Source organism: Rissa tridactyla, chromosome 9 (genome assembly GCF_028500815.1).
Source record: "Rissa tridactyla isolate bRisTri1 chromosome 9, bRisTri1.patW.cur.20221130, whole genome shotgun sequence".
In the NCBI taxonomy this organism is placed as follows: domain Eukaryota; kingdom Metazoa; phylum Chordata; class Aves; order Charadriiformes; family Laridae; genus Rissa; species Rissa tridactyla.
The window spans coordinates 1,671,991-1,678,500 of record NC_071474.1 but is presented as its reverse complement, the minus strand read 5'-3'; positions in this window follow the sequence as shown (position 1 = coordinate 1,678,500).

The following is a 6,510-nucleotide window of genomic DNA, read 5'->3' as shown; positions in this document are numbered from 1 at the left end:
CACAGGCAGCGCTTCCTTTTCTTCCTCTGGTTTTTTAATTGCTCTTTAGCCTTTGTTCGTGTATTTTCGGTGCTGTGTGTCCTCACGTACGGCTGGGGGCAGAGAGGGAAGCTGCCTGGTGCCAGTGTGCCCTCCCCTGCTGTGGGGGTGGATTCTTTCCCAGCAAATTGCTATTAGCCTCTAAGGGTAAAAAAAAAAAAAAAAAACAACCCCACAGCGGGCTGCGAGGCACCCGGGAGATGGTGTTTTTCAGGAAAATATCGAGAAGCAAGAATGCACTCAGGCTGCTGGAAAAGGCCCAGCGCCTCTTGGTTTTAAAAGCTTGATGGGCTTTCAGCTCTCCTGCGCCCGCAGCAGCACGGCGAGCGCCTCTCTCCTCAAACCGGGGACTGCGATGGATGCTCCGCAATATCCACGGGTTTTTTTTTTTTCTCTTTCCTCTCTCTCTCCACTGGAGACCCACAATCTCCAAGAAACAAATCAAGCTCCCCTCGGTTTTAAAAGCTCTAAAACATATGAAGCCTTATCAGCCAGCCCCTTCCCTTATGGGATGTATATATATATGCAATTCCCAACCTGCACTAAATCAATATCTCTCCACAGATGGATAGAGAGATAAATTTTAAAGAATAAGCTTAATTTTATTACTGTGTTCTGAGTGGCCATTGCGTGACAGCGCAGCGCTGGATTGACAAGGGTTTGATGTCGGGTAATAGCACATCAGCAGGCCCCCGGTCCTTTGATGTATTATAATAGCGCATCATCAGAACAATGGCGGTTTGATATATTGTATTAGAACGTAATCAGAGTGATGGGGCTTTGATATATTATGTAAGTACATCATCAGAGCGGTGGTGCCGTGACATATTACCTTAGAGCCCTGTCAGAGCCGCCGCACTTTAATGGATTTCAATAATACATCACTGGGGCGGGGGTCCCTCAGAGCCGCCGTGCCGGCAGCCGCGGCGGCCGCTCCGCTCGCTGCAGGACATCCCGGCCTCCGAAAAACCTGAGCGGTTCCCGCGGCAGCCGGAGCTTTCTGAAGAAGGTCCAGGGAGGAAACACCGGGGGGTGTTGGGGGTGAGCACAGCCCCGTCTCCGTGGGGCAGCTGTGGGGCTCAGGGACCCCAGCATGGAGAAGTCCCCCGCGCACAGCCCGGGGCGGGGAGAGGGGTGTCCCTGAGCTGGTTGGGGCTGTGCTGGGGACGGGGCTTGGGGCGTGCTGGGTCAGATTGTCAGGTTTTCTGGGTGTCAGGTTTTCTGGGTGTCAGGTTTTCCGGTTGCCAGATTTTCACGGTTTTCCTTTTAGAGCTGCCGGCACACCCGGTCTTTGCATCAGCGATGGTGGCTGAGGGCCGGGACACGTGGTCACACCATGGTCCTGACGCCACCACCTTCACCGCACCGTACCAAACTTCAGGTCTCATCTTCTGAGCTGTGAAAGGGAAGGGGATTTCCAAAGGGACGAGCTGGAGCTGGCAGAGCGCGCTGGCAGCGAGCAGGGCTGTGCTCAGCTGGAGAAGATCCCTGCCTTTCCCTTCCTTCAGCCATTCCCTGCTCACGCACGAAAAGGTATGGAACGATATAACTGCTGCATGGCGGATAAAAACCACTTAATTTAGCGTCTCTGGGGCTGGGACGTCCCGTAGCCCTTCCGCATCTTTTTGGGTGGAAGGAGAAAAGCAGCACGGGTAAGTAGGAAAAATAATAAGGAATTCCAGAAATTTCAGCTTATGCATGCTGAGGTTTCCCAGAAGCGCTCGTCAACGTGATACCCGGGTTGAATGTTTTCTTGTTTCAGGCTTTTTGTTGATTGGGTTTTCTTGCTTTGGGGTCAAGCAGTCATTTGCACCGGCCTAACAACGTGCCTTGTTTTCTTCTCCTCTTCACTTCAACAAAAAAAGCCATCAAAAATGAGTCTCAGGTGAAACTTCTTCTCCGCTGAAATGGATACATTTCATATCTCTGAAACAGAGACGCTCCACGATGCTGGAGCTTTTTTATTTCTTTTTAAATTACGTTGGCTGCATCTGAACGTATTTCAGAACAAGAGAAGAGCTGTTCTACTTAAGAAATGCCAAAACAAAAATTTTCAGCTTTCCGAACTCTCTTCCGATGGGATGCGGATGGGGCTGAGCATCACTGACGGGCTTCCTGAGACCTTTTCCGGGACCGAGAAATAGACGTCTGACCCAAAAATGAATTCAGAAACAGAGAAGAAGGAGGCAACGCAGGAGACTGCCAAAAGGGAGCTCTTGGAAGTAGAGAACAGCGCTAATATTTGGGGAAATTGAAATTCCAGCCCTGAAATTGCCTATCATTTATCATCCCCAACCACCTTACAAAGTAAGAAAAACAGGCATTAAGCCTTATTGCTTTTTAAATACTTATGATCTCAGGGAAAAGCCATCTAATCTGCTTCCTTCGATACGTATTCCACGCAAACGTCCGAGAGTGTAACGGTAAGATTCGTGTCCCTATGTGCATTGACACACACGAAGAAAGGCTGTCAGGCCGCTGCTGAGATGCTCAGATGATAAACGCCATCGCTGGGGCTCGGGGGCTGCCGTCCCCTCCCTGCAGCCCCCCTGCTGTGGGGACGGCACCATCTCTGAAACCAGACCCAGACCAGGACGCCTTATTCTTTTCTGCAATAGAGAGTTCAAATCTGTTCCTTTATGGGCTGGGAGTGAACGAAAATTTGGGCAGCCGCCCCAGGCACCAGGGCAGAGCCCAGAAGAGGCCATGAATTTCCAGGCTCAGGCCCTTCCAAGCCCAGAAAAGCGAGATTTGCCCTCAAAGCAAGGAGAAGGTTTTGCTGCTGCTAGAGCATCTCACTGGATAGTCGTTTTCTGATTCAAAGGCTGGTGAGCTCCTGAGCATCTCTCTCCATGAGCTGCTCCTCTGACCCCCCCCGCCATGGCCAGGGGTTTTTGCAGCTCCATGCCCCGAGACCTGCACGTCTTCAAGGGTCAGACCCCAAAATTTGCCGGTCTTACCCCTGGGAGCAATGCTGCGTGCTCCGAGGGGCCCGCTGCTGAGGTCCTTGGGGACGCCCTTTCCCCAGTGCTCTTTCTCCGCCATGGCACCAACCACTCTTAGAATTTCCTCAGGCGGGAGATCGCGGGTGTTGGGGGGTGCCGAGCATGGTAAATGTTCTCAGGGATGGCACACAAAGCCACCTAGCGCAGGTACCTCTGTAATCGTGATGTGCTGCTCGGCAGCCATGTCTCTTGCACGGCCACCTCCGGCGCCAACGCGGGTGCCCGCAGTCATCCGGCCCTGCCGCCACCTCCCGCGGGGGCTCTGTGGCGCTGGGCACCACGTGCCTCACTTTCCGCCTTTTGGTTGATTAGCTTAAAATGGAAGCAGAAAAAGCCCCAAACCCTGTTGGGCAGCATGGGGTGGGCTATAGGGGTGTCTTGGACCCGCACAACGCCCCGAGCTGCCTCCTGGTGCCCGGTTCTCCTGCTTCCCATGGGATTGGGGGATGCGATCCCTTGCCTGAGCATCAGCAGGGATGGGGGGAGCAAGGCTTGCTGCAAAAGCAGCTCTGCAGGGCTGTTGTCACCATCACCGTCCTCTCCAGGGGACGTGTGGGGATGCTCGGTGTCCAAACAGCATCGGTCGGTTGGTGTCACCTCCCGAAGCACCAACGGGACCCACCAGCGCCCCTGCAAAGTGCAGGTCTCCTGGGGGTTTGCGTGCGGAGCGGACGGCTTCTCCCCACGCTGCTCCCGCCGCCGGGGGGGACTGGGGTCCCCCCAGGGAGGGCAGATCTCCTCCTCCTCCATGGGAAGCGTTTCGGAGGCTTGGTCGTACATCAACACCTCCCGCTCCAGAGGAAACGTCAGAGTTTACCTGCTAATGGTCAACCACAAGGCAAAAAAGGGAAAAAAAAAAAAAAAAAAGGAAGCAAACAAACAAACCAACCAACCCTCGAATGATAGGGGAACATAAATTATCCAGAACTGGCAAGAAATGAAAGTGTTGCATGGTCCCCTGACAGCAATGGGATGAATAACTGATGATGATTAGTTAAATCATAACATTGCTCATGCCATGCATAAATGATGAGCCAACTGCTTGTGATGCCCTGATGAGATGCAGCGTTCTTAGCTTTCTATCATTCCCACTTTGTAGCCCCAAAGAAACTACCACATTTCTGCATTTTTGTGTTATCTGGCACATCAAGCAATGCGACAATGAATATATATTGACCTTATTATAGCAGCCGGCTGCTTGTGCCAGAAGCAACCAGGCATACTTTGCACAAATTAAAGCTGTCAGCATGTAATTTATGGTTCATTGCAAAAGAGGAACAGAACTCTGAGGGGAACATTGTGGTTTGGGAAGCAGGTAGGTAGGCAGATGAATTGCATGATAAAATATCTTGCTAATGATGTGATGTTAAAGCTGAAGTGTCATTTTCGTTCTGTTTTGCACATTTTTTTAGTTATTTCTTGCTCGAGATGATTTTCCCCTTTCCACAGTTGGGTGTTGGTGGTTTTTTTTCTTTTTTTTTTTCTTTTTTTTTTTTTTTTCCTTTTCTTTCCAAAAGCTAAATTACTGGTTATACCTGAAAAGGATGAAGTAGGTGCGATAATTTGTGAGCAGACAGCCGTTGTCTGAAGACAATGTGGTGGCACCCCGAGCGATGTTAGAGCCCCGCAACAGGGAGTCGTCCTACGGGCGCAGCCAACAGCCTTGACACGGGGGCTGGGGCGGGGATGATGAAAGTTTTGCTCTTTTTTTTTTGTTCAGACGAGGGAACAGTCTTAAGGAGAAATAAAATAACGAAATCTATCTGTGCGCCTTCGCTCCTGTTCACACACACACACGCACACACGCACACGCACGGCGTCAAAATCGTACAGCAAGAAGGATGCTCGACGCCGCAGAAGGCAGCCTCGGCGCCCGCCGACTGCCGGCATCCCTCAGTTTCATGGATGCTGGGTCTTTCCTGCCTTTTTTTTTTAATTTTCCCAATCGCTCAGCAGCTGAAGGAAAAGGAAAGGGGGAAACAAAGGGGAAAAAAAAAATATAATTCAGAGAAACAGGTGGGGGAGATGGGTTTGCGTGGGATTATGTCGCCTTCGATAATGCACGGAAGCGCGGGAGCGGGGAACGTGAGAGCCAAGCGAGGAAAGGCCGGGGGAGGCTGGAGGAAATGGGGATTTACAGCCTGCCGTGCCGGAGAGCTCTCTTTAGTCCAATAAATAAATGATAAAATAATTAAATTCTGAAATAAAACGTCACTGAATTATTTAACTGCTCACCTAGGAATAGCTGTGACTCAGCCGGGCGAGCCCTGTTGTTCTGCTGCGGGTGCCAAAACCAACACGCGACGCAGCGAAAGGCTCTCGGCACGGGGTGAGCTGGGGGGGGACGGCCGGCCCCCTGTGGGACGGGGGCTGAGGTCGGGAAATCCAGGGTTAGCTCCACCTTGGAGCCGGCCCAAGGCGGCTCCAGCAGTTCGGCATGGCAGGGAGGCGAGGAACGGTCCTTGCCCAGGCAGAGTGGGCTGTGCTGGGGGCTGGGGGAGCAGGAGATGGCTCTGGCATGGGGACCCCGTTGGGTGCCACCGGCCCCCCCAAGTCGAGTGGGTCCCCAAGGGGTGTGAGCCCCGGTACCGTCATGCTCCTCCGCGCCCACGCTCGCAGCCGGTTTGCTGCTGCATCTGGCATGAATTTGGGGTGTCAGGCCCCTTGAAACGGCAGAAAATCGTTCTGCCGGTGTTTTGGAAAGCACGAGCGTGTGCTTGCGTTTCACAGAGCAAGGCGGACTCGCCATGGGGGGTGCGATGGGGCAAACCCAGCCCCGCAGCCCCGGGCACGTCCCCTCCCCGGCCACGCTCCATCCCTGCTCCTGCTGCGGACAAGGCAGCTTGGCAGAGCACCCCTCAGGCGGGATGCGCTCTGGAATACCGGCGTTATTTTCCCGGATCTTGGCGATTTTCCTGGCTGACACGCTCTCCCAGGTGGGCTCCGCGCCTGGCACTCATGGGGGGATATTTCATCGGACATGGCGAGGGGAGGCTGGGCCATGCTGCCACGGTCACCGCGCGTCCCGCGTGGGGTGATGCAGAGGCAGCGGCAGGGTCGAGGCATCGTTACCGATCTGGGGTGATGACTCTGCGAGGCGCAGGAGGTCCGGCCAATGTCACCGCGTTTCGAGAGCGGTGACACGGCAGCGGGAGGCACGGCAGGGCGAGGAGGCGCAGTGCGGCAGCGTCCGTGGCAGCCGGAGCGGCACGGGGAGGCACTCGTCTGCCCGAGGACAGCCTGCCTGCCTTGGTCGGTTTGAGTCCCGGCTCTCCAGCATCAATCAAAGGTAAACTGAGTCTGAGCGCTGGCTAACGCCTCCCTCAGAGCCGTCCGGCCGAGCTGGGAGGGTTTCCTCAGGAGCTCTTGGGATGTGCTAAACTGCAGAAGATGCAGGAAACCCGCAGGCAGGCATCAATGATCACTGACATTGATTTTTGCCTCTTTGGACACTTTAGTTACTCCA